The sequence below is a fragment of the Rhinolophus sinicus genome, linkage group LG01 (genome assembly GCF_036562045.2).
Source record: "Rhinolophus sinicus isolate RSC01 linkage group LG01, ASM3656204v1, whole genome shotgun sequence".
NCBI classification, from domain to species: Eukaryota; Metazoa; Chordata; class Mammalia; order Chiroptera; family Rhinolophidae; genus Rhinolophus; species Rhinolophus sinicus.
The window spans coordinates 129,072,947-129,099,445 of record NC_133751.1 but is presented as its reverse complement, the minus strand read 5'-3'; the positions used below and the strand labels follow the sequence as shown (position 1 = coordinate 129,099,445).

Genomic DNA, 26,499 nt, shown 5'->3' with positions numbered 1-26,499 from the left:
TAATATAATATAATATAATATAATATAATATAATATAATATAATATAATATAATATAATACCAGGTCTTATAGAATATAATATCAGACCAGGTCTTACATTAATTTTTGCTCCAAAAGACGCATTAGAGCTGATGGTCCGGCTAGGTCTTATTTTCAGGGAAACACTGTAGTGGAGAGAAGAGAGCTCAGAAGAACCTGACTAGTGCTTGTCAAGGAGAGAGTCTCTGTCAAAACAGGACTGGGGAGTGTTGTTGACATTCTTTCTTTTCCCTTGGTGTCAGCAGGTGCCTTTCTGCCATTTAGAGTAAGGCTAACTAAGCACGTACGTAGCTTGTGTGGTCCATCACATAGCAAAGCAAGCAGCACAGGCCTAACTCACAGTGAAAGAGTTTCTTGCACTTGACGTTAGGACCTCCTCTTGTTTAGCACTGACCTGGACCCCTTGTTCTTCTTCAGTGTCCTCTCTTCTCCTTACCAGACATGTGCTTCTACTTGGTCTCTCTGCTATTTGGGGGAGAATATGCCAAAAAGAAAGTGGCAGATACTTAAACCCCAGAGAAGTGGTAGGGCTGACCTTCAAGACCTCAGCCCACTAGTCAAAACCCAGGTGCCCCAGGTGCATGGAAGCTGCAGCATGTGTAAGCTAACCTTTCCTGAACTCCAGTTGCTTGGAAGAAACTTTTTTTAGGATTCTGCAGAAAAGGAAGAACGCTGAGCCGGGTTATCCTGTAAACCACTACTACATAGCCCGATGGGAAAAGGTATTCCTTAGCCATTTCTTAACATGCTACAGCCTGTCTCCATGGAGGTACCATTCTCCTGAAACTATGGCACAATGGTGAAGGAGATATATATATTTCCCCCCTCCCTTGGGTAACACTAACACATCCACTGATGGTCTGATTCCCCATACTACTTGTCCTGTAAGAAGTGAGAGTAAGGAAAGTGAACTGTCAACTATCGCTTGGATACTTGTCCATCTCAGCACTGTGCACCTTGATCTCAACGCACTTGTCTGTGGAATGATAGGAGAATCAGGGCTCCCATGACTTCTTTTTCCTTGCTTTTCTTTGGTCTGTTTAAGTTTCCCTAATAAAGCCAGTTCCTTAATTCCTACCAAGTGAAATTGTGAACTTTGTACCCTACCTTGGCCTATTACAGATGGGAGCTCAGAAGTGGTCTACCTTGCCAAAACGACCTGTTATCCTGTCATGCAAAGCTCTTTATAATACTTTGACCAAATTTTCTCTCTAGTTTTTTCTTCCATTAGCCCTTCAGTTAATCTTCTATGTACACTGAGGAACATACCCTTTTAAATCACTACCTTGTGATTTGCTGCCTCTACCCTTGTAATTTCTCATCCCACTCCTATCTCCTCTTGGGGAAATCCTGGTTACCTTCCACCATCTATTTTAAAGTCTACCTTCTCCAGGAAAGCTTCCCTTGGAAAACAATTCAGGTAAGGTCTCCCCACTAGATGTTCTCACACAGAGTCTTGGGTTGTGAATATTTGGAGTCATTTTTTTTTTATCCCCTTCTCCTTAAAAAATAAAACTACTATTACTCATTATTTTTTGTCCCATTGCCAGCACACACCATTTTGCTTGAAGTATTCAATAAACGTGTGGTAAACTAGGACTTCTGTATCATAGCATATACCAAGAAAAAGATGGCCCATTGAAACTTTTGGGGCTTTTAAAACTAACACAGAGCTTTTCTCAGATTTTAAAGGTTGTACAAGCCAATGATTTACTGGATGCAAACTATAATTACAACATTTCCCTGCCATTCTGACTCTTTGGAGATATGTCTACCATGTCCGAATGCCTGGCAAGTACTCTGAAATGAGTTTGTATTTGTTGTCTTTCTTAGCTACACACAGTGAATAGCCCTGATATTTTTATTTGATTGTGTTTGGCCCTTAAATTACTCTCAAGCAATTTGGCTGGACAGTGGAACCTTATTTCCTAGCCAGGCTGCTTATCAACACACCCGCTATATTCTATACGTGGATGGCCACACCTATTTTACTGTTTTCCTATCTTTTATATTCAAATATATTTCAAAAATGAGTGAATACTTGAGAATAAGCCCACATAATAAAATGCCTTTCATCTTATATAAAATGAGGTTGTATCAACATGGTATAAAACTTCTGGATGTAGTGTCAAAACACTCTAGGTATTTGATACAAGCCTTACCTCCTCCAAGTGTTTGCCTTTTTCTCCCACAAGATGTTTGATATCTTTTAAAACATATACTTTTTTGTAATTTGTGATTTTTAAATTGATTTATTCTGGCCTAAAACAGGGATGAGTGGAAAGCAAAGCTGTCTATATCCATATTCTAACAGCTAATTTTTGACTGGATTCAAGTACACATAAAGTAACTAAAAATTCCATTTCCAATCAAGAGTAACAGAGACACTATGGTTGTGTACCCCTCCCCCCAAATTCATATGTTTAAACCCTAACCCTCAATGTGATGGTATTAGGAGGTAGAGCCTTTAGGAGGTAATTGGGTTTAGATGAGGTCACAACATTGAGAGCCCCCATGATGCAATTAGTGTCCTTATAAGAAAAGGAAGAATGGCCAGAGTTCTCTCCATTTCTCTCTCTACCATGTAAGGACACAGCAAGAAGGCAGCAGCCATCTGCAAGTCAGAAAGCGGGTCCTCACCAAGAACCGAATCTGCTAGCTGCTTGATCTTGTACTTCCCATCCTCCAGACTGTGAGAAATAAATGTCTGCTATTTAAGCCACTGAATCTATAGTATTTTTGTTATAGCAGCCCAAGCTGATTAAGACACCCTCCTGTCTTAAACAATTAAAAAATAAGACAAAAATATGCAAAGCAATAGTTTTCATACGTTGAACAATTGAGTGTGCCCTAGAGAAGTGATACTCCAGAGAAGTGAAACAAACAAGAGTCCCAGCCTGCTGACTGAGAAGAATTTTGACGCAACAGTGTAAGAAGGGGAACCATAAATGGAGCCTGGTAGTCTTTCTGAATTGAGGAAAACACATTTGTATTTCAGGGAGACCAAGGAAACTAGAATTCATGGGGAAGAATACTAGAGACAACACAGCTTCACAAAGAGAGAGTTACAAAGATCTTCAGAGAGTTTTGCTCCAGCCTTTAGCTAAGTACTGATCAGTGCACATGAACAAACTGCCAATACCTAGCAAAGAACCATCAAAAAGAAGTAGGAAGAATAATACCTGGAGCTCACACAGGGCTAGGAACAGTTCCCATTTCCATCAGCCAAAGTGGAAGTATCTCCTCATACATGTGCATCAAGCAGAGTTTTCAAAAGGTACTACCTTAGGGGGCAGAGAGTTAGCTCAGTTGGTTAGAGTGCGGTGCTCTTAACAACAAGGTTGCTGGTTTGATGCCCACATGGGCCACTGTGAGCTGTGCCCTCCACAACTAGACTGAAACAACTACTTGACTTGGAGCTGATGGATCCTGGAAGAATACACTTAAAATAAATTAAAGTGTTTTTTTGTTGTTGTTTTTTTTTTAAAGGACACTACCTTAGAAGAAGGATAAATTAGCTCTCCTCTAAAGGCTGTCTTATCCCCAACTAACAAATTTTAAAAGGAAATCTCTCAAAGGGATAAAACAAGTGCTTTAACTGTATCCCAGAACCAAGTTCCAAAATGTTTAAAGGAATTTAAAGAAACAAACACACAAACAACAACAAAAAACCAACCAACAAAGAATGCAAGCACCCACCAATATAAAATTCACAATGTCTGACATACTAATAGTGTCACATATACCCTAATTCACTGGGGAAAGAAGAAATTGTTTCATGACTGAATGAAGAGAATGATATGTGAGCTGTCTTCTTTTTAAAATATTTTGTTTAGTGAGGAGGCTACAGTGAGGGAGCATTGAATTAGGTTAACTCACCAGTAATGTCTCTTTCTCATACTCTGAGAGCACCAGTGCAGAGTAACTATTGTTTTTGCCTTAATCTGTCATTGAAGAACACTAATATTTATACTTTGTCACTATCTCGAATAATCTATGGCAAGGGAATCACTCATTGGATTTCAATGAAAGGGAGGGACACAGTATAACTTACCATTTATGCCACCAATGAAATACGTTAAAAATCTTATGTAAGATTTTTCTGAATTTCTAAATTGCAAATAAATAAGATCTATTTCTTGTGTTATATTCTTATTTTTTAAAAAAAAAATCATTAAAATCAAACAATTCACAATATTACAGCATCTAGTCTAAGCCATTCAAAGCCATTTAGCACACTGTAAAGGAGCTAGCAGATAATTTGGAGCCAGACACATTCAGAGTTGGTTGTGCTATTTATTAGTCCTATGACTCGGACAATTTACTTAAATTCCCTGAGCCCCAATATATACCTTTAGAAAAGGGAGATAGTGATACCTTATAGGATGATTGTACAGATTAAATGAAGTCATGAAAGTAAAGAATTTCTCTCACTCAGCTCTTAGTACTCAGTAGATGATCAACAAATGTTAGCCTCCTTTCCTTCTCTTCAAATGTTATTATTGCCTAAATATGTTGGTATAATGTAGCATTTTAATCCAGTAATGAGCAGATTCGTACCTTTACTCACTATTTGAAAAATAATGTGTTTGCTTCCTGATCAAGATGGCAGAGTGAGATACAGGTGTGCCAAGCTACCACTGGAATTAGAGTATGTGAACACAAAATGGAATAACTCCTTAACAGCATCAAGAATGCTGAGAATGTATCAGCAAATTAGATTTTTGGGGAAAGTGGACAGGACCACATTGACATACAAGCCAAAAATACAGGAAAAAGCCAAAAGAAGGCTCTTTATTAGAAATATGAACTCTGCTTCCTGACAGAAACTTGGAAAGACTGCAGGCTCAGAATCATTAGGCAGGGAGAGCAGAAAGGGTTGTGGGATAATACTCTGAATCATTCATTTTGAAACTGTCCATATAAAAGTAAAGTCAACTGACTTTCGATTCAAGCACATCTGTATTCACCAAGAATCTGAAAGCAGTGGAATTTGCCTCCCTAACTAAAAGTGGAAAATAGTTTTCCAAAAATTTTGAACAATCTTGTCCATGGACAAAGTCTTGTCCAATTTTGTCCATGTAAGGTTGGGATTCCTACTAAGAGTGTGCCTCAGAGTAAAGAACTTCTCTTTCAGTAGAGGGAAGAGCAGGTGGCCCACACACTCGCCACCAAGGCACAGCCTGTTTGTCCCGCCCAGTCACCTAGGACCTGTAGCTTTGTGGTCCACCCTGCAATTTTAAGGATGTTTTTGGTTTGATTATTTTTGGTTTGGTTGTTTTAAGAACCATAGTGAGATTGCCAGAAGAAGCTTAGATCAACTATCCAATTATCTAAGGTCATTCACCTCACTGATTACTAATAAATACGATAGAAAAAAAACAAATAAAGACAACTATTTGAGGGAAACAGATGGCTTGACATAGGGATACCAAAATGAATACACAGGTCAAGAGAAAAATAGATATAACTCAGTGAGGATGAAATAACTTTTTTAAATTCCAATTTTTATTTTTAAAGAGAATTGAGAAGACATTTATCTTCATTATAATAGGACTACTAGTAAAAAAAAAGAGCATTGACAGAATACAGAAAGTACTTGAACTTAAAACGTAATTGACAAAATGAAAAGATAAGAAATGAAGGTGAATAAATCACACAGAACCTACAGCCAGTAGGCTCTTATGATTTGGACAGTTTATTTAGACTACAATTTATTTATTTTTCAATTAAATTGAGAGTTAAAACTATGGGAGACAATTTAAAGATACAAAGTTAAAAATATATATCTAATAGAATACAGAATTATGATTTAAAAGCCAGAAGATTTAAATTCATACTGAAAAGTTAATTAAGAAGGAGGAAGGAGGAAAATTACTTAGTTAAGAAATAGGAAGAGAAGAAAATTTACTGGAACTACAGAAAGATAGAAGTGTTTAATTGAAGTATGAAGGCAATAAGGTTGAAACCTAGGCACATCCTTAGAAAGTTCAGAATGCTAAAGATAAAGAGAAGACCCTAAATTTTTCTGAGAGAATAAGATGAACTATCTCAATAGTAAATAAGCAATAATTAAACTGGTATTAAACCTTTTATCAAAAGCACTAGATTCTGGAATACTAATTCAACATTATGAAAAACAAAATTCCAACCATACATATCGAGCTTGTGAGTCAGAACAGGCTACATAATGCTGAGGTAACAAATGACTCCACATGATTAAGTTATTATTACATGCCTATCATTGGTTTGCTGAGGCTCTGTTCCACAGTGTCTTCATCCCAGGAGCCAGTTCCCCCTCAGGGTTATGGCTGTTTTGGGGGTACAGGGGAAGAGAGTATTAAGAAGAATGACTGAAAGATGAAAGTGGTCTTATTCATCAACTATTATGACTTAAAAACTGGAAGATTTCAATTATGTCACAAAGCCTGGCATCTTCTAATCAAAAGAACAGAGATATGATTAGAGACCATCGGAAAAACAAGAGCTTTACAAGAAGGTCTTGCTTGAAATATAAAGCAAAGCAAAATGTGCCATGCTTTGAACAACTGACAGAAATTTTAAAAAGATGATTATTTTGATGATGCTGGGAACGTTTTCTTTTCATCAGCATATTCTACAGGATTTTGAATTATACTTCTTTGGGTTCAAGAACACTACTTGGTTCTAAAAGGAGTAGTATTTGGAAAATCAAAACATCGATACTATTTATTGGCATTCAGATTTTTAGAATCTCTAACTATTGAAGTATCTGAATTATGGTTATATATTATAAAGTAAATTTCATAAATCTTGATACTGCAATGATAGTACAGGAGGAAAGAGGGTGGTAAGTATAGTAGGTTAGTGTGGGGGTATGAATTTCCTCCTATTTTCTTAGGTTTAAAGTTGGTGGAACAAAAACATTGACTGAGGTATTTTATTTATATTTTAAGGAAATCTGTAGAAAAACTGAAATAAGATAACTCTCAAAATTTAGAATAAAGGGAAAGACTTGGTGGGTGGTAGAATAAGTGAATTGAATTTTCAGTCTTCAATAGCTGAATAAAAAATGAAACTATTCTAAATTGATAAGCCATGGGGTCTTATGCGTGTTATTAAAACACTGTTAACCACTAGAAATCTAAAAACACGAATAGTTAAAAGTAGTTACTTGTGAGGTAACTAGGAATGGCAATTGCATCATGGCTTTACTCATTTCATGTTATACCATTATGTGATATTACTTGTGTAATAAATATTGATCGAACTGTAGCAAATATGATAAAATTTAGTCAATTTTAAAGTAAAAAAGTACCTATCAGTTGTCATAATACTTACATGGCAAACTTATTGGAGGAGTGAATGAGACACTGAATTCAGAAGAGGTAAGCACATAGTAAATACACAGTCACAAAATTATGTTGTATATAGGTTTTTCTCGATTTATATGTCTCATCCTAGTTTTTCAATAGTTTAATCCCTTTATTATAATCAGATATACCTCCTCACAGACCCTAAAGGAAATCATACTACTTTTGACTATCATCATGTCTTTGTTCATTTTTCTGAAACAACAAGTTGATGTCGCATTTAACCAGGATATTTTTCTTATCAAATATTCCTTTTCATTCAACGATGTGATAATTTTGGTGAAACCCATTATGTGCCAGGCATCATTCTAGGGACTGGTAATGGTGCCCATTCATACACATGGATATCCAAGACATGCTGCCTTTGAGGAGCTTACAGACTCGCAGGGAAGAGGCAATTTCAGGATACTGTGGTACTTTGAAGACAGAGGTTAAGTGAAGTTATTTTAACAATACAAAATAAAGCGTTTCCTAATCCAGCCAGGTGGGGTCGGAGAGGCGTCCCAGAGTAAGTGATGTTTTTTTCTTTTTATTTATTTATTTATTTTAAAAATTTTTTTATTGCTCTTGAGTGGCTAGGAATTAGTGGTCAAAATACAGTGCAGAATTGGGTACAGCTTTCTAGGCAGAGGGAATAACAAGTGCAAGTCATGGAGGCATCAAACTAGATGGCGTTTGGGGATAAAATTATGCAGTGTGTGTACCTAGTCCAGAAGTTTCATGTGAGGGGATGGATGAGGAGTAACCCAGAGATGGAAATAGCTCAATTATGGAAGAGTTTATTCTGGAGCTGCTGCTTCTTAAAATAGTAACTAGATCTTACAGACCAAAGTAATTACTCGCTTCCTATGCCTCTTATTCAGGGTCCTATTCAGGTTGTCTTCCACTCATAAAAACTGTCATGCATTTCATTTTTCCTCAGTAGAACTATTACAGGAGGCAAAGACTATGGTTTATTTGTATCTTCCATAGATGTTAGCATAGTTCTTGGTATACAGTGATAGTAAATATATAGTTGCTGCATTAAAATATTTAGGAACATATATATTAGATGCAACATGATAAATCCATTAGTTTAATTTTTAGGATGTCAGCTAAATGGATAAACACAGTGTCATTGTAGATATATTTATTTCTTCCGTATGAATTTTGGCATGTCTGAATTTAGGATATTTCCCTCTTTGGGGTTGCTGAGATTGAATGAGAACAAAATGAAATGCTATATTACTTTCTCAATTTATTTTTATAATCAAGACTTCCCCAAAGTTCAAAATGGAAATACTTTTATCAGAATATGCCTACATATTCAAGAATAACATTCAAGAATAAAAATGAATGTTAAAAATAGCATTTTGTTCTCTTGTCAGTCCAGACTGACAAAGTATTATGGCGCTTTTAGCAAAGTCTAGATTCTCATTTTCAAATGAGGGCTTGATTTATCCTCTAAATTTTGTGCTATGTATCAGCCAGACACCTCATTAAAACCTGGATTTATTAAAACAGAGGAAATAGCAATTCCTAGCATTGCTTCTGTAATGTGCCCTATACTTTCTATAACAAACCCAACAAATAAAACTTGAATGGCTATAGAGTAAGCAAATAACTGATTAGTGAAATTTATTATAGTGAAATAAGGGAAGTTAGAAAATACAACATAAATAATATAAGGCCAGAATATTTTGTATGTAATCACATGGGAACTCCAGGAAAACATCATACTAGTTCCAAATAATACAAAGCATTAAATTCCCCATGGAAGAACAGAAATGATTTGATCATTTTTTCTTTTGATTTAATTAACTCTTTTTTATGCTATGGTAAATTAAACTGTTGGATATTTTAATATGCAAAACAGTCTTCCACTATGTCTCATCTCTGTTGTCCAGACCATGTGTCTGGCACATAAGTGCTCAGTAAATGTTGGTTGGACAGAATTGAACTTCTAGATCATTCACTTTTTCTTGGAAAGCTAAGTCAGAATAAACTCTGAATTTAATTTTGTGAAATTTACCTCCCTGCTTGCCCTTTTACCTCCATCTTGCCCTTTTCAAGGCTGCTTTGCACCTATATCTGTTACCTTTCCCAAGTACCACATCATGTTCCTATGGTTTCCTGAGTTGACTATAACATGCCTCTGACTATCCCCACTACAAAACTTTTCTTTCTCAATTTTCTCTGAATAAATCACCCAACTAGGCATTCATTGCAATTATAAATGTGTGGTCACCAACTTTAACCAGACTGTCATTTCTACTCTGTTTTTCTACTCAATTCACTTCCATTTTCTTTTACCCTCACAACAGAAAACCCGGTCTCCCATTTTTTTGATTAAACAAATGCTAAAAGAAGCAAACTTTCTGTTATGAAATCCTCAAATCTTTCTGCCCTTAAATACATCCTGTCTTGCTTCCTGTCAAGATAAAAGCAGTCTCTCCTCCAGCCTCAGGCCACTCTTTCTAGTACCCTGATGGCTTTTCAGAACTCACATTCTCTTGATTATCTTCTTTCTTTTTGGTACCCCTGTTTCTCTACCAACTTGCACATACTAGATTCTCAATGTATTCCAGAATTCCCTGTTTAAAAACAAACAAACAAAACTCCACTTACCCTACTTTCACTTTTACCTACTACACTCTGTGTGCTCCCTTTCATAACCAAGTCTTCTGGAGTTTTCTATAGTCTTCCATTATTTAACCTTTGTTTATGTTTCAACCCATGGTAGACTTATAGGTTACCCTGTCCCATGCATTTGTCCTACTTTACAATGTCACCAATAACTTTGTCGCATAATTTAATCAGGTTTTTCAACTCTAGCTTTAACCCTCATAAACAGCATGTTACATCTTGACAGTATGCAGAAAAGAGGAACAAGCAGGTCTGACTGCTTTTCCTTAGAAAGGCCTGCTTACAAGTTTGGCCCTTGGGAGGCATCTGGGAACTTGGATTTCGGGAGGGCTCCTACCATTCCCAGAACTAGTAAGAGTGGCTCCCTGTACCTATCCTGCCTGGGCAAACAGCAGGGTTTGTGCTGAACATCTGCTTCTTTAAGGGAGTCTGCAATTTTGTGCCAGAGGTTGCCTATATGACCAGCCCCCAGGAAAAGCTCTAGCTACTGTTTCTCTAATGAGCTTCTGTGGTTGGTGGTGTTTTACTTATATTGTCACAAATTCTTGCTGGGGGAATTAAGTGTGTCCTGTGTGACCTCCCCAGGAGAGGACACTTGGAAACTTGTACCTAGTTTCCTCTGAACTTAACTCATATGCCTTTTCTCTTTGTTGATTCCTCTTTGTATCCTTTTGCTGTAATAAATCATAGCAATGAGTACAACTAAATGCTGAATCCTGTTAGTTCTTCGAGACAGTCATTGAACCCAGACATAGTTTTGGAGACTCCAACACAGACACCCACTCCTTTTAAAAACTCTCTCCAGGAGCATTTGAGGTCTTGCTGCCCGGTGTATGTCATCAGTTTGTCTCAAATAAATGCATAAGAATTATAAAAACAAAAACAAAAAACAATTATTTCTACTCCTGACAACACATTTTCCTGGTTTTCTTCCTGCCTTCTGTCTCTTAATTTTTTTTTTTTTTATGCCCTTTTCTCTCCATGTCCACTAAGTGTTAATGGACAGTGGGCATTTTTTTCTTGGTAATACTTCATTTATTACAGCATCACCAGTGACAGTTTTTATTCCAGTGATTCCCAAATTTGTATGTTCTCTCTAAGTCTCTCTTCTGAGTTCCACAGTCTTATATCCAATTGTCAACAAACAGCTCCACTTTGGTGGCTCACAGATTTCTCAAATATAACAATTCCAACACAGAATTCTTGCTTCCCTCCTCCAAATCCTTCGTCTCCAAGACTTTCACATATCAGTAGTTACACCACCTCCCACATCCAAACCATCCACGAGTTCTAATGTTTCTATCTCTAAATATTTCTTGACACTAACATTATTTGCTCCAGCACACAATCATGATCCTAGCATACTGTGTATTTCCACTTCTGTTGTTGATCTATAATCTTGCTGTGGATTGAATTGTTTCCTCCTAAAATTTATGTTGGAGTCTTAATATCCAATATGACTGTATTTGGAGATGGGCCTTTATGGAAATAATTAAGGATAAATTAAGTCACAAGGGGCTCTAATCCAATAAGACTAGTGTCCTTGTAAGAGACAGATTTCTCTCCTCCTCCCCCATCCCTGCCCCCCTCTCTCTCTGCACATTCACAAGGAAATGTCAGGTGAGGACATAATGAGGAGATGGCCATCCACAGGCCAGGAAGAGAGGACTCACCAGAACCCAGTCCTGCTGACACCCAGATCTTGGACTTTCAGCTGCCAGAACTGTGAGAAAACAGGTGTCCCAGTCTGTGGTGTCTTATTAGGCTAGCCTAAGCTGACTAATGCAAATCTATTCTCCATACAACAATTAGAATAACCCTTAGAAAGATAAAGCATAATGATATAATAGCAGGACATGTTACTGTCTGTTCAAACTTTCAATGTCTTCTCATAGCTGTTCAGATGAAATCTAAACTCCTTACTTTGCCTACAAAGCCATGTATGGTAAACCTTCACCTTGACCTTGGCTCGCTCTCCCCTTCTTTTTATACCCCAACCATGGTGGCTAGCTTTCATTTTCTCATGTCTCAAGATATTGCTCTCCTCTAGCCTTTATACATGCTTCGCCTGGTATCTTCTTCATGCCATTTTTCACATGGCTGACTTCTTCTTTTCCTTTATTTATCAGCTTAAATTACACTTCCTCAGAGAAATCTCTTATATGAACTTATCTAGGTGTGTAAAGCTTATCTAGGTAAAGTAAAGCTTGTTTCCTTCACTGTACTGATAATAAGCTGTATCACATATTTGTTTCTTTACTTGTTTGTTGTCCATTCCTCTACCTTCTGTTTAAATTTCACAAAGACAGGAGCCATGTCTAGTTTATTCTCTAATATAAATCAAATTCCTGTTATAGTGCCTGCCACAAAATAAACACTTCATAAATATATGTTAAATAAACAGAGCCATGGATAGATGGATGTATAGGCAGATAGCTGTCTTAAAGACACTTCAAACACCAAATTTAAATTCCTTAAAATAATTTATGAGACTCTCCACAATCTGACTCCTGGTGACTAATTAATGGGCAGCTGAGCAAGACAACCTTGGTGTTGGAATTTGACTCTCTTAATTAAGAGAACACCAATCTGATCCTAGCAAAATTAACTGATTCAGTATATTTTTAGTAACTACTTATGCTACTTACTATGTTAGCGCCATCTGTCCTCAATCTCCTCTCACCTCACCATTATGTACAAACCGTAATGGACATATTGTATTTCTACCAGGGGTCAGTCCTCCCTTTCTCTTGCCTTAGACTTTACACATACTGTTCTTTCTGTCAAAAATGCTCTATACAATCACTTTCTCTTGGCTAATCCTAGTTGTCCCTATGATCTTGGCTTAAACACTGATTTTGAAAGGAAGGCCCTTAGGCCCCTGCATTAGTCCAGCCTCCTGCCGTAACTTCCCTTAGCATGGAACATAACCCTCTCCTCATAATGCCATTATTTGTCTTAACTATCTTTCTTCCCATGAGACTAGTGGCTCTATGACATTAGGGACTGTAACACACTTGTACACCATTGTATCTCTAAGAGTGAGCACAGTAACTAGCGAAAAATAAAATAAAATAAATGCCTACAGGATTAAATTGGTGTTCGCTAAATTAGCAAGGTCAGATTCTAACTACAGAGCTTTCTGGCTCAACCACCCACTAACTGGTGGTTGTAAATATGAAGACTCTACTTACAAAACTAACTTCAGAATTAACAGGTTTTTAAATTGTGCCTTTAAAAAAATGTCACAATGTCTTGTGACAGGAGCAGTCTTCCGACCAAGGTACTTGACTTTCTTTCATTCAATCCCTCCTTAAACCAATGGCTCTATTTCAGAGGAAATGATCTTCTAACAAACGGAAGATTTTTATGAATGACTAAATAAGCGCAAAATAGAATAATCCCCATTTTGCCTAGTGTCTTTTATTTCTTAGACCATTAAATTGGACTTAAGTAAGCCAAGTGTTTGAGAAAGCAGGCTTCTGCGGTTCTGGATTTTTACAGATGATTATAGTATTAAGTCAGACTGGTTGTTATCCCTGTCCAAAGACAAGCGTTTTACTTAGTAAACCAAAGTTGCACTGAGGAGAACTGATGGAAAGCAACACTCAGGAGTATAGGCTCAAGAGGCAGAGACCTTAGGTACTAGGTACTTGTGGACTAGGACCATCTACAAGATATTAGTTGAATCGTTGGGTGACTTGGCTGAGTTGACCAAGTTGCATGCATTAAAATACTGTTTTCTGAGCTACAATACGGATCCTCAAGTCTTTGATGCTGACACACATTCCTCATGTTCCATCCAGCTTTACCTTCTTCTACTCCCTTCTCCTGCATGTCCTTCAGGGTCCTGTGTTTGACATACAACCTCAAATACACTCTAGCGATTCTGCCTTCTTTGTCTCCTCGCTAAAGTCACTCTTCTCATCCTGTTTTAATTCCATGTGTGGTTAAGTCATTTTTATACTCTGATTGGAACATGATTTACCAGTTTATCTTATTTATCTTTATAATAGGTCAAATGACACAAAAAAGAATAATACAATGCAAACTAATAAAATCGGGAGAACTCCTTGGCTTAGTAAGCCAAAAAGGATACCTGGACTTGGGGGAGGGCTATAAGAACCAAGGTCTCATGTCATAGACTAACACCAGGACTCAAATCCCATTACTGCTTTTTTTTTTTTTTTAATCCTCACTTTGAAGATAAATTTTCTCTAAATGAATAAAAGACACTCCAAAAGTTACAGATTCTTACCACAAGTTTATTAACCCCAGTGGGAAAAATGACTTCATTTTCTCAGTATCTGTATATCAAAAAATTTTTTTTTAAAAAATCAAAAGCTAAATATCAACAACAAAATGAATGTCTACCTCTTAGACCAGTCACTTATTCAGTGAGAAGGTATTGTAAGAGAGAAAGTCCTTGACTTTTTGCAGGAAAGAATTCAAGAGTGAGCCAGGAAACAAAGCAAAAGTAGTTCATTGAATAAAGATCTACTCCATAGGCAGAGCAGAGGCTGTCCTTATGGACATCCTCCATCCTCCTTGGCTGTGGTTTTTATTTGTTAAGCTTTTTAATATGGGAATAAGGGGGAGGAATATCCTTATTAGTTCTTGGAAGGGGTGGGCTTTTCTAGGTATTTGGGATACACCCCTTTTTTGTCTTTCTTTGGTCTTCTCCGAGGGGTCATGGCGCTAGTGGGTGGATCATTTAACATGACATGTATTACAATGACTGTATAACGTGACTGGAGGTTACTTGGAGGTAAATCTTGTCACCATCTTGGTTTTGGCCTGTTCTGGCTGGTTTCCTTGTCTCATCTTGATTTACTGATCCTTTGTCTTAAGTGGGCAGTTGGTTAGTGGTGTTTCTTAGAGGCCCGGCCCCCACCCCATCTCAAAAGGATATAACAATTGGCCAGACTAGGAACATCTACCCATTCCTGAGGAAAGTAGATTAAAACAGGATGGTTCTCTAAAGGGAGTGGGGGAGACCAAAAATGGATAGGTCTGCTGATGTGCTGGAACAATACTGAGACAGCAAAAAGCTCATGTACTGACTTAGCCAATAACTAGCTGAACAGCTTACACTCCCTGTTTCTCAGCTTTTTTTTCTCCTTTCCACCCAACAGATTTACTGTATCAAGCATACAATGACATAACAGAGACAAACTATTTGAAAACTTTTAGAATGCTATACATAATTAGGGTGTTGACTTTTTCCAAGTTTTGTTTGTTGACTTTTAGCTTTTGATTGTTATTTTTTCCCTTTACCATGACAGAATGTGACTAGATAACTTCTGGGTCATTTCACATCTGAGAAATCTGAGTTTTAAAATAGGAGAACTTCTACTATGTTGTTATAACAGGTAGTTGTATCTCAAATGTCAATAAGCCCCCAGTGGTCCTGGGGGATTGTCGCTCTCTGCACGTCCCAGGAGAGGGCTATAGTCTGGTCACCTGCTCCTAGATATTCTTTTGCATGGTTGCTGCCTTGTCTCTGTTATCTTGTCTTAAGTATGAGAGGTACTCTGCAACCTGGGGTCCATAACACATTCCAAAAGCAGATTGGGAATAGCAGTCGTTATTCCAAAAAGCAAGTGCACCAAGAAAGCTACAGATACAAAATGACACATGCTAAAATCGGAGAGTCACATCAGTCAGAGGTCAAATGAGAAAGCCAAGAAGGTTGAGAGAACATATTTTAGAGCATGATCTTCCTGCCCATATTCCTCACTTGCTTTTACACAATAATCTCCCACTTTGGACCCAATCCATTTATCCACTCCTATATCTGCATTTATTTGGTTCTTTACGGTTACAAGCAGGAGGTATAAACAGGTTGCATGTGTTGAGATAGCTTTCAAAGATATTAAAAAATGTAGGATGGCAAAGAACTTTGATGTTTTGTCCAGACAATTTTTGGGGCTTCCAGTGTGGCAGGTCTTATGAAAACTATAGAAATGTCTCAGGATTCTTCAGGTGTCACAAGGCAGGCATATGTATTGCCTTCTATTGTACCTAAAAATTCATTTTCACAGAAGTGAAACTGATAAACTCTTTGGCCACTACATGAAAGAACAAGACTACTAGGTGGAATTTTGCCCCAAATTATTTAGAAGCTGTCTTTCCTTCAAGTGTTCATCCATGATCAACTGTGTTAAGACTACAAGAAAAGGTTTGCTATTGTTCAATACATGAGCCACAGTTATTTATGCAACTTCTTTCCTGAAAAAGTAACTGGGTTTATGGCAGAATCATGTGCTTCCATTGTCTAATAATATACTTCTTCTAATCCAGAAATCCAGACCTGATTTTTCAAAAGGACATGTTTTCAAATAGACTCAATAATGTATGTATAAAGTTCACTCCTTCATTCACTCCCTAAATGAATATCACTTAAGTATCCCAGGTACTATCATATTCTGAAAATTGAAAGATCAGTATAACAATGTCCTTAGATCTGAAGGAACTTATAATCAAGTGGAAGAAACAGATATGTAAATTTCCATTGTAATTTAATATATTAAGTGCTGTAAGAGATGTCTGAATAGAATGTTGTAAAAACACAAAAGGAATGAATTTTTCTCCCTGGAGGTATCCAGAGGAACTAGAATATTCCAATTATCTGTCTCCTGGAAGATTGTAATAAAAGTAAATAAAAGACTATTTAGAACTACTGGCTCGAAACTAAATCTTAAAATAAAGAAAGCAAGATTTTCTACAATTTAGATGAGTCCAACAACAATGCATCCTTATAGCAAATGACTAGGATAACTGTCTAATACGTAGTATAGTGAAGATCAGAAATTTTTTGTGAGGCAAAGGAGGCTTTTTTCAAAAGGACTCAAGGACAGCAAGCATATTTAGGGTATCTTTCCCCAGATGCAGACTGGGAGACAAGAAACTGAAAACAAACCATTTATTTGGATAGTCATCCCAGGAAGCAGCAGTGGGAGAGTGAAGACTTAAGACAAGGACAGGAGAGAAGCCAGCAATAGATACACATCTAAACTCTGAAAATCAACCTAGAACATACCTCAGAGTTATCCATCAAGGAGAAAGAAAACTAGGCTATTTTCTCTTAAGCTCTCATCTTTTATTATCTGAGGCCCACTCCCAGAGGCATAAATAACTATACACTTCTGGCCTGCCTCCTTTGAGCCAAGTCCTTACAGAGGAAGTCCCAGGTGCTTGCACTGGGACACCTTAGACATGAACTTGAATGTGATGCCAAGATGTTATTGGTGGAAACCAATAGCATTTGCTAAGACTGTCCCAGACAAACCAGGACACATGAGCTCTCTAGGTATACATGTTTGTCCATCCCTCTTTGAATCGACTATGAATCTGAAGAGTTCAGGAGAATTAAATTTTAGGGAGACAAATAAAACTTCCATTATTAGACTTCTGCTAAGAGCCTCATCTAATATCTTGCTTATGCAATTCCACAATTACATAAAAGCTTACTGGATTGCTGTGTTCCTTCATTCAATTACATTCGCTCCATCTGTACTTGCTTGTGAAAAACTCTCTTATTACCAAGCACATATTTAATTAAGCACATTTTTAGTCACTTAGCATGAAGCTGTGAAACTTGTAAGAGTAAGAATCAGTCATGTGAGACGAATAGCAAAAAGCCTAATAGACCCACCTATTTGAAACTGGTGCAATAAAACGAATGTCTAATGCATTAAATATTCTGAGGAAAAACTTCCACTTGATTGTTTTGCAAAATGGCTTTCAAGTCATCATTAATGCTCTCAGTAATTAATGAACACCAGATGGTATATGAAACAGACAGGGCCACATCTTTCAGGAGGTGCTTTCTCAGAATTAAATGAGACAGAGTTTGGAAAGTTTTCACCTCCCTTAGTCTTAGTTCAAAGAAGAGCCTTAGATCCATTTTTACATATTTTGGATGAAACCTGGATACATTCCATGACCTCTCTGATACCCAAATATGAGATACGGCTCTTTCCTTTCACTCATCTATTTTTAATACAAGATTCTATGGTCTGACCTCAAACGTCTTCAATAAATTTTTTTCTTCTTCATTAGACAGATATAACAATTTTGAGAGTCTAAATAATTGGGTGGAAAGAGGAAGAAAGCAATCCATATCTTGCCATGTGGGTACCTCATGAAAATGAATGAGTTAGTAGTTACTCCATGGATCTCTGCTTGGGAGGTAAGGTATATATTCACAACTGAAGTATATCATCAGTAATTAAGTAATTAGTTCTTCCAAATACTACCGTGTTTCCCCGAAAATAAGACTTAGCTGGACAGTCAGCTCTAATTTGTCTTTTGGAGCAAAAATTAATATAAGACCCGGCCTTATATTACTATAAGACCGAGTCTTATATGATATAAGACTGGGTCTGTAATATACTATACTATACTATACTATACTATACTATACTATACTATACTATACTATACTATACTATATATAATACCGGGCCTTATTTTCGGGGAAACACAGTAATAGAAACAGAAGTTCTGAGATTCTGTTAGATCCTGAGAGACAGGGAACCAGCGGACATAACCTAGGGAACTTCAACATGCAGGAAGATGGTTGACGATCAAGTATTGTTGGACAGGTAGTAGGTCAAGACGCAATGACTGTGTTCTGTGATACAAAATGAAAAGATTGTCTGTTCTTCAGATTTTTCTATAACTTTTCTTATAATGGAAGCTTTGGGAAGTCTCAAAGAGAATGGAATAAACTTTTTAGCTCTAACAATGAAACTTTCATTCGTAGAATAGTTTCTGAGGAAGCTAAGTAGAAAAGAAATAAAGATGATCAGAGATAAAACTAGGTAGGATGGGCTATAACATAGGAAAGCTCTCCTAAGAAGTACATAACACACATGGATATGGATAGCTCAGTTGATTATACTCTAGGTCTTGAGTTTCGATTCTTATCCAAACCAGTGAGAAAGATGAAAATAGGGTTTTGCAAGTTAGAAATGAACCAATTCCTGCCATTTAAAACTGATGATTTGTTGAGCCATTTTCTTACTTGATTTTACTATATTCACTCCCACATCTGAGCTCCTGGTCATGTAGTTCTCATTGATTGAATTATTATCACCCATTACCTCTTCCCTTTAACTCATCTACATGATGGATCGACCCACATTAAACCCAAGTCTAACCCTCTCTAGAAGATTGTCTTTATCCTTTGAATTCAGCCTGATCTCTCCCTCTTCTGAAATATTTTGACATCCATGATCTGTTCCACTTAATTCATCACTAAAATACAGTCTGTTTTACAATGCTGCTTTTACTTTACATGCATAGCCTTATATCTCCAACTAGACTGTAGGTTCCTTCAGTCATGACTGTCACTTATACTTTTGAATAACCATAGCATTGAATATAGACTAACGTGGATTCATGGACTCTTTGAATTAGAACAGGGATTAATTTAAAATCCCAGATTTAAGGATAAGGCAACTGAGACTTGAAAAAGGAAAATAACTTGTCCAATACCCTTTAAAGAATTACTTACAGTGTCAAAACTGGGATATAAAATTTATGACCCAAGTCTAATGATTTTCTCTTATACCAGGTAGCCTCCAAGATGTGATAGGTAATGGGACACCAATTACTTTAAAGTCCTGGAAATTCTTGTGGGCATTCTCTAAAACACAAGGATCAGACCCACCACTTGGGGGGAGGAGTAGGGTGGGGAAAGGGAACACTTTTAAAAGTTGGCAAATTGAAGAGTTTCCCTTAAAAGAACACTTAACCTGTTCTGGTTGGAGCAGAGAGCTTTGGTTTTTCTCACCACTGTCTCTGCTCTTTTGTTCTAATAATCAGCAAGAAGGAGGGTTAATATCATTTCAAGTAAATCACTCCATCTGACCTTGAGACCATCTTTCTGTCTTCTCTAGCAGTTAGCAGGTCTATAAATTTGGTGCCACGTGACAAGTGGAAAAGGTCTAGCTACAACTCGAGACTTCATCAAAAACCTGCCTTGTCCCTTCTAGTCATAGATCACTCAGAATTTTCCCCAGCAGCCCATGAACTTTCTTCCAAAAGAAAAAAAAAAAGGAACAAACATACAGTACAGAAGAAAGGGAAAGGGCAGACAAAAACATGAAGTGACAGAAAACACCAGTGAAGTCTTTTGCAAAGCTTACACTGCCTGATGTCCAAACCTGACCCTCACACCCCACCTAAAGGTAAGTATGTGACAGCTGCCAGTCTGCAGACACATGTGTGAGCTACTGAAAATGTACAATACCCGGATTTCTTAAAACTTGACACAAAGATTAGCTTGGAGGAGTCTTATAGGGAGAGTACACGTTGAGCACAGGGGCGGAAGCTGCTTGAGTGTAGCAACAGTGGGGACTTACATGAGTGCTCTGTGAAATTAAGTCAGTATACGTTTGTTTTTTGAATCCTCACCAAATAACAGAGTCTTACTCTTGGTAAAGTTTGGCTAATTAGTCCTAGGCTTGGAAACTTGAAGTGCTTCTCATCAACTTTGTGGTTTTAAAGTTTGTTGTGGACAAGTGTTTTTTTTTTACTCTCTGGGCTAGGAAATTATCAGAACTGCCTTAAAATATGCTCTCACTTTTCTTTCTCTTTTCAAATGCATTCACAAAGTTGGGCTTGTGAACTGTGCCAATTTATTAAAATTAATTCACATAGGAGAGAAAACTACGTATCTCATGTTTTGAATATCTCAGAAATAAAATTGAGACTATATGTGACAACTAAAAGAAGTTAGAATACTATTTATGTTTATGCTTCTCTGAAAACCACTCCTTCAGCATACCCATGGTTTTCTTCCTATTATATCGAAAAAGATTCCTGGAACCAAAGGCAATAAAGGCATGTTCTACATGGCGCTGATTAATTATAAAGCCATTTGTGACTGAAATATAGTGTAATCATGTGGTGTAAATTTTCGCATTAACTTGTAATACAGTTCACTACAAGTTAAAGCTGACTGATTTCTGCAAGCTTTGGATGCTTTTATACATTCATAGTCAACATGACATAGTGTTGCAGTTCAGGGCCAGGACTAGCGTGAAGTGAATGAGTCTCTTAGAAGCAAAATTTAGGAGCTGACACTGCCCTTGCGCGAAACTCTGCCTTTTCAAACTTGCACCCTAGGAGTTTCACTGGCCTCACCTTAGTTCCAGCCCTAGTTGCAAATTGTGCCCTAGGCTCTTCACCAATAAATAATCTGCCATACTATCTTGAACTGAGTATTACAGTGTGTCTGCCTGATATAACCTCTCTTCTTACCATCTCTTTTGTTCTAGTAAACCGTTTAGACTTATAAGTGTCTGATTACATGTATGCAAGGGATAGAAAGAGATCAAAGACACAAAAGGAAATATCATATTAGAAGCTACATAATGACTGAAATAAATGGAGGAAACCACAATAAAATTGGGGACAATGGTTGGGATTGGGGAAAGTGTTTTGGAATTAGTAAGAGTATTACAAATTTTCCTGCCTGAGATTACTGACCAACAATTATTTGAAGTGTAGCTGGAAGAAACTCTATGATAGAATGTTCTAATTTAGAGGGATTTGAAGTCAACTGAAGAAATATTGCCAGTTTATGGGTCTGGCAAACATCTCAGAAAGTCACCTATAAAAGCTCAATATAGCTGTAATTCAACTATTTCTGGAGCTCATCATTTTGTGACCACCTACCTTATTCTAGAAATTTTGCTAGGTACACATCACATGTCTCTAATTCTCACAGCGACCTGCTTTGTCTCCCTCTCTCTCTCCCTCTCTCTCATCTATGGCCATGCCACCCTGAATGCATCTCATCTCAGAAGCTAAGCAAGGTCAATCCTGGTTAGTACTTGGAAAGGGAGAACATAGATTCAAACAGAGATATGTTTTTATCTCAATATGCAGAATTAAAGATCAGCTTGCTTCCCCAATGCTTTCTAGGTTAGCATAAGCTTACAAATAATCAGCTTCCCTATAAACTTTTAGGAAGGCAAATATCTCAGGTCACCTAGTCACCAGCAATGTTGCATGGTTCAGGAAGATTAAGGTTTCTCGTTTCAGCATTAGGAGCCTTACTTATCAATAAGAGCTTTTTCATTTGCATTTGCTTTTTCATGCATTTGGAGAGGTGCTGCTATATTTTGTGCTTACAGGAAGTAGGAAAAAATGCTCTATTTTATAAAGAAAGCATGTGTCTGACCCCATAGCTATTAAAATATTATTTTTCAAGATACTTTTGATTTGGGAGATCAATTTGAATGATTCCATCTATTATACCTCTATCACTATTTGTGTTAGAAAAGAGAGTGTGTGGGGGAGGGGAGGGCTGATATTTGTTAAACATCTTATATGTGACAGACCCTCTACTTAGCTCTTTACATCATTTTGCATTTTATACTCACAAAAATTGATGATGATCTTTATTTTTCAGAGTTCTTCTGGTTACAGGAGACAGAAATCCAACTCAAAATGGCTTAGGCCAAAAAGGGGTTTACAAAACAGGCTCATCTGACCACAAATGCAAGGGGAGACTAGCTGCAGGCAGGCACAGGTGAATGCAGATGCTTATATCTGCATCTCATCAGTCCCAACAGAAAGTAAATCTATCATCACGACACAGTACTGCTCTCCAACTCTGAGGTCTATGCAGTGTCGTCTGGCTAAATTCTCCAACCGTCTCTCAAACTGTACTATCAAAGTGGCTGCCAGCAGCTCCAGGCTTATATCTGCATCTCATCAGTCCCAACAGAAAGTAATCCATCTTTCAAAACCATGATGATCTAGCAACCAGTCAATTTAAATAAACTATTATTCTGTAGGATATAGTTAAGGAACTATCCAAACCTATATTTTGGTGGCAAACCCTGTTTAAAGGTTGGTATTTGCTTTTCTTGATGTACCACAGTTCTCAATCTGTAAATATTATCACAATTTACTCAGCTATTTAAGCTGCCAATCCTGAAGGATTGGTCAGGTAATCTATTACTGATGGCTGCGGGGTTGGGGGGTTCTTAGCATGAAAAACAATCAAACCACAGCCACCTGACTAAGAACTCATACCCCGTTTAACTCTGTGATTAGTTTTTTGCATAGTGCTACTGCTCAAATTAGCTCTGAGGATTTTAACAAGAACAATAAGGAGACATCCTTTACCCCAGAGGACTGAGTCTAATATTTGGAATCCCCAGTCCCAAGTGATGAGTTCAGAAATTTGCATAAGGAAGATATATATTTTTCATGCCTCAAATCATACTTTCATATGTTGATGCCATTTTATGTGTATACAAAGCCAACTTTGGCAGCATGGACCATAGACAAAGGGAAGAGTCTGTACTAGGAATTGATTCCAGGGACCCAGCAGCTGTTATAATATTAGCTGCTGCTAAAGTAGGGGGGTTTGGGTGGGAAAAAGCCATTTAACATCTTTAAGACTGCTTACTTACTAAGTTGTAGATACTTTCTACAACCTTGTCCAGATTGCTATGCTTTTGTAATTCTATATAATCTAGTGAAGAGGAATCTCTACCTAGAAGCATCTGAGCACTAGTCTCAATCAGTTGAGGTTGCCCTAACAGAATACCATGGCTGGGTCTGGTGAGGCCCTCTTCCTGGTTTGCATACGGCTGCTGTCTTCTCATTAACACCTAGAGTGGTGGGGGCAGGAATTGCATGTCTGCTTTTATAAAGGCATCACTCCCATTATAAGGGCCTCACTCTCATGACCTAATTTAACCCTAATTACCTCCTAAAGGCTTCACTTCCAAATACTTTCAAACAGGGTATTAGGGCCTCAACATATTAGTTTTTAGGGGACTCAAACATTTAGTCCATAGCAACACTTTTTGTCTAAACATCACTATCATTATACTCATTAAAAAATAATTATTAAGTGTGTGTTAATATTTCTCTGCCAACAAGAATTCCACAGAGGGAATTTTCCTGAGTAATTCTTAGACAGACAATGCTAATACATGTTCTAATCCTTAAAACAACTCTTTAGGGTAAGCATTATTATTCCCTCTTTGCATGTAAGAAAACTAAAGCTTAGTGAGGTTTGTAAATTACCTAAGGTTTGAAAAACAAAACAAAACAAAACAAAACAAAAAAAAACCAAAAAAACCAAACCGAGTTGTTAAAGGCAAGATTTCACTCCAAAGAACCAAATCCTGCTTCTGTTTATAGAGATGAACAGGAAACTAGCCTTCTTTTGTTACCAAAAAACCCAGGTTCAGCTTGTTCCTGTATGAAAGCCAAAGTCAGAGAGACAAGGGTTGGTGGAAAGAAAAGGAAGTTTATTTAAAATGCTGGCATTCCAAGAATCTGGCAGGCTTTTTTCTCAAATGGCTATCTTTCCCTTTCCTAGAATAGCCAGATTTTATAGGCATGTTAAGAAGTGGCAGAACAGAGGAAATGGGGAGTTAGGCGATTCCTAGGAACTGATGTCCAGAAACACGCATTCAAGGGTCCAGTTGGTTCCAAGAAACTGTTATCTCAGACAGGTCATAGGGATGATTCATGAATACCAGGTTTCCCCAAAAATAAGACCTGGCTGGACAATCAGCTCTAATGCATCTTTTGGAGCAAAAATTAATATAAGACCCGGTATTATATAATACTATACTATATCATATCATATCATATCATATCATATCATATCATATCATATTATAGACCCGGTCTTATAATAAAATAAGACTGGGTCTTATATTAATTTTTGCTCCAAAAGATGCATTAGAGCTGATTGTCCGACTAGATCTTATTTTCGGGAAAACACGGTATCTGGTGGAAAAATTGCAAGGGAGTTGCAGCCTGGTTATCAGTGTTCAGAGGCCTAAGGGCTGAAACAGTGTCTTTTAAGTCCACCTTCTAGTGATTAACTAGATTAATGAGGTATGTATGCAACCTTGGGAAACAGAGCACTTAAATCAAGGAGGAAGGGAAGGAAACAAAGAAGAAAAAATAAAAGTAAACTAGATTGTTAAATCTTGCAAAATATACCATCACCCTTACATTTTCTATATTACTGCTAAGTGGAGTAAACAGGACAAAGAATGCAAAAGATATTAAGGCATTCCTCCAATGAAGTATAGCAGAGTCATTAAGGGAGTGACTGCTCTGTAGCCCAACCTAGGTGCAAATTCTGTTTCTATATTTATTACTTAGGGTATTAACCATGTGTTTCTGATGTTTTGACATCTGAGACCTTGCTGACTCTGGAGAGACTGCCTTTCCTAAATTTAGCCAATTCCTAGAGATAATAAAGGACTCAGATTGGAGTACACCTTTAATCTGCAAACCAAACAATCCAGAGCTCATAGCCCCAATGACCTCCTTTATGGGACTCTTATACACCAGGCCACTATACCTCTTCCCTGATAAGTCAGGGCCAGAAGCAGATAACTAGGGGGCAGTCCCTACACCGTAGAGCCAGCTGAAATTGTTAAAACTAGCCAATCCTAAACCTTCTTACCCTGCTTCACCTGTTCCTTCCCCGGGGAAGCCACAATAAAGACTCTTGCCCACATTTTTTTTCCTTTACCCTCGGCATCCAGATGAACCCTGGAGGAACCCTGGGCCTCCTGTGTGACCCAGCGTGGCCTGGTGTGGCGTGGTGTGCCTCCTCCTCTTGAGAACCGTGAGTAACAAATTATCTTTTCAATTAAAGTCATGCCCTGATCTGATGGCTTCACCATACCCGAATAAGAATGCAATCTACATTTTAAAACACGTTGGGAAATTGATTTAACCTCTCTGAGCCTAATTTTGTTTCTCTGTAAAATTGTTGATCATAAGTTTCGATATGAGAATGTGCATGAAAGGCTCAGCACAGGGCCAGGCTGTGGTAAGAATTCAACAACTGATAATATTGTTGATAGCCTTAATCAAATTATTATTATCATCACACAGTATGCTTCTGGAAAGCACGGACCAAATCTGATTCACATCTGCATCTGTAGTAGCTAGCAGAGAATAGACATTCAAAAAAAAAAAAAAAAATGTTTTGAATTTAAAATGCTAGGGCATTTATTCTTCTCAGAGACCCCTATGATGTTAAAAAGCTAATGGAGCCAACTGGTCCTTATCAGGAGAATGCTGTAAATTATCAGCACCTTTGCATAATGGCTGAGCAAAACCCTTAGTTCTTGGGTGTATGTATTTTAATCTATTTATATTCTAGGTAAGTACCTGAACATAATAAGCATTTTACGTAAAAAAAAAAAAAAATCAGTTCTTCCGTGTGCACTTTTCTCAGTCCTGCCCTATAAACTATTAAGAGTTTGGAGTTTGGGATACGTTCTTTGAGAAAAAAACAAATTACACATTCTTTTAAAAATGAAATAAATAATAAGTGTTCTTCCCACACAGTGTCCTCTGGGGACAAATAATTGCCACATTAAGTGAAAGCGGCATGCATCCTTTATGAACAAGGTTCTTCTAAAATTATTCCATTTTACTTTTTTATTCTAATTGTGAATCCCAGAG

General features: G+C 37.4%; 1 long non-coding RNA gene across 1 annotated transcript in view; it reads left to right on the top strand.

The window, feature by feature from the left end:
- Positions 1-26,499, top strand: part of LOC109458701 (uncharacterized) — a 264,722-nt gene that overhangs the window by 139,795 nt on the left and 98,428 nt on the right. Inside the window, exon 4 of the long non-coding RNA XR_012497479.1 lies at positions 25,569-25,651. This is a non-coding gene — a long non-coding RNA (uncharacterized LOC109458701). The remainder of the gene's footprint in view (positions 1-25,568; positions 25,652-26,499) is intronic.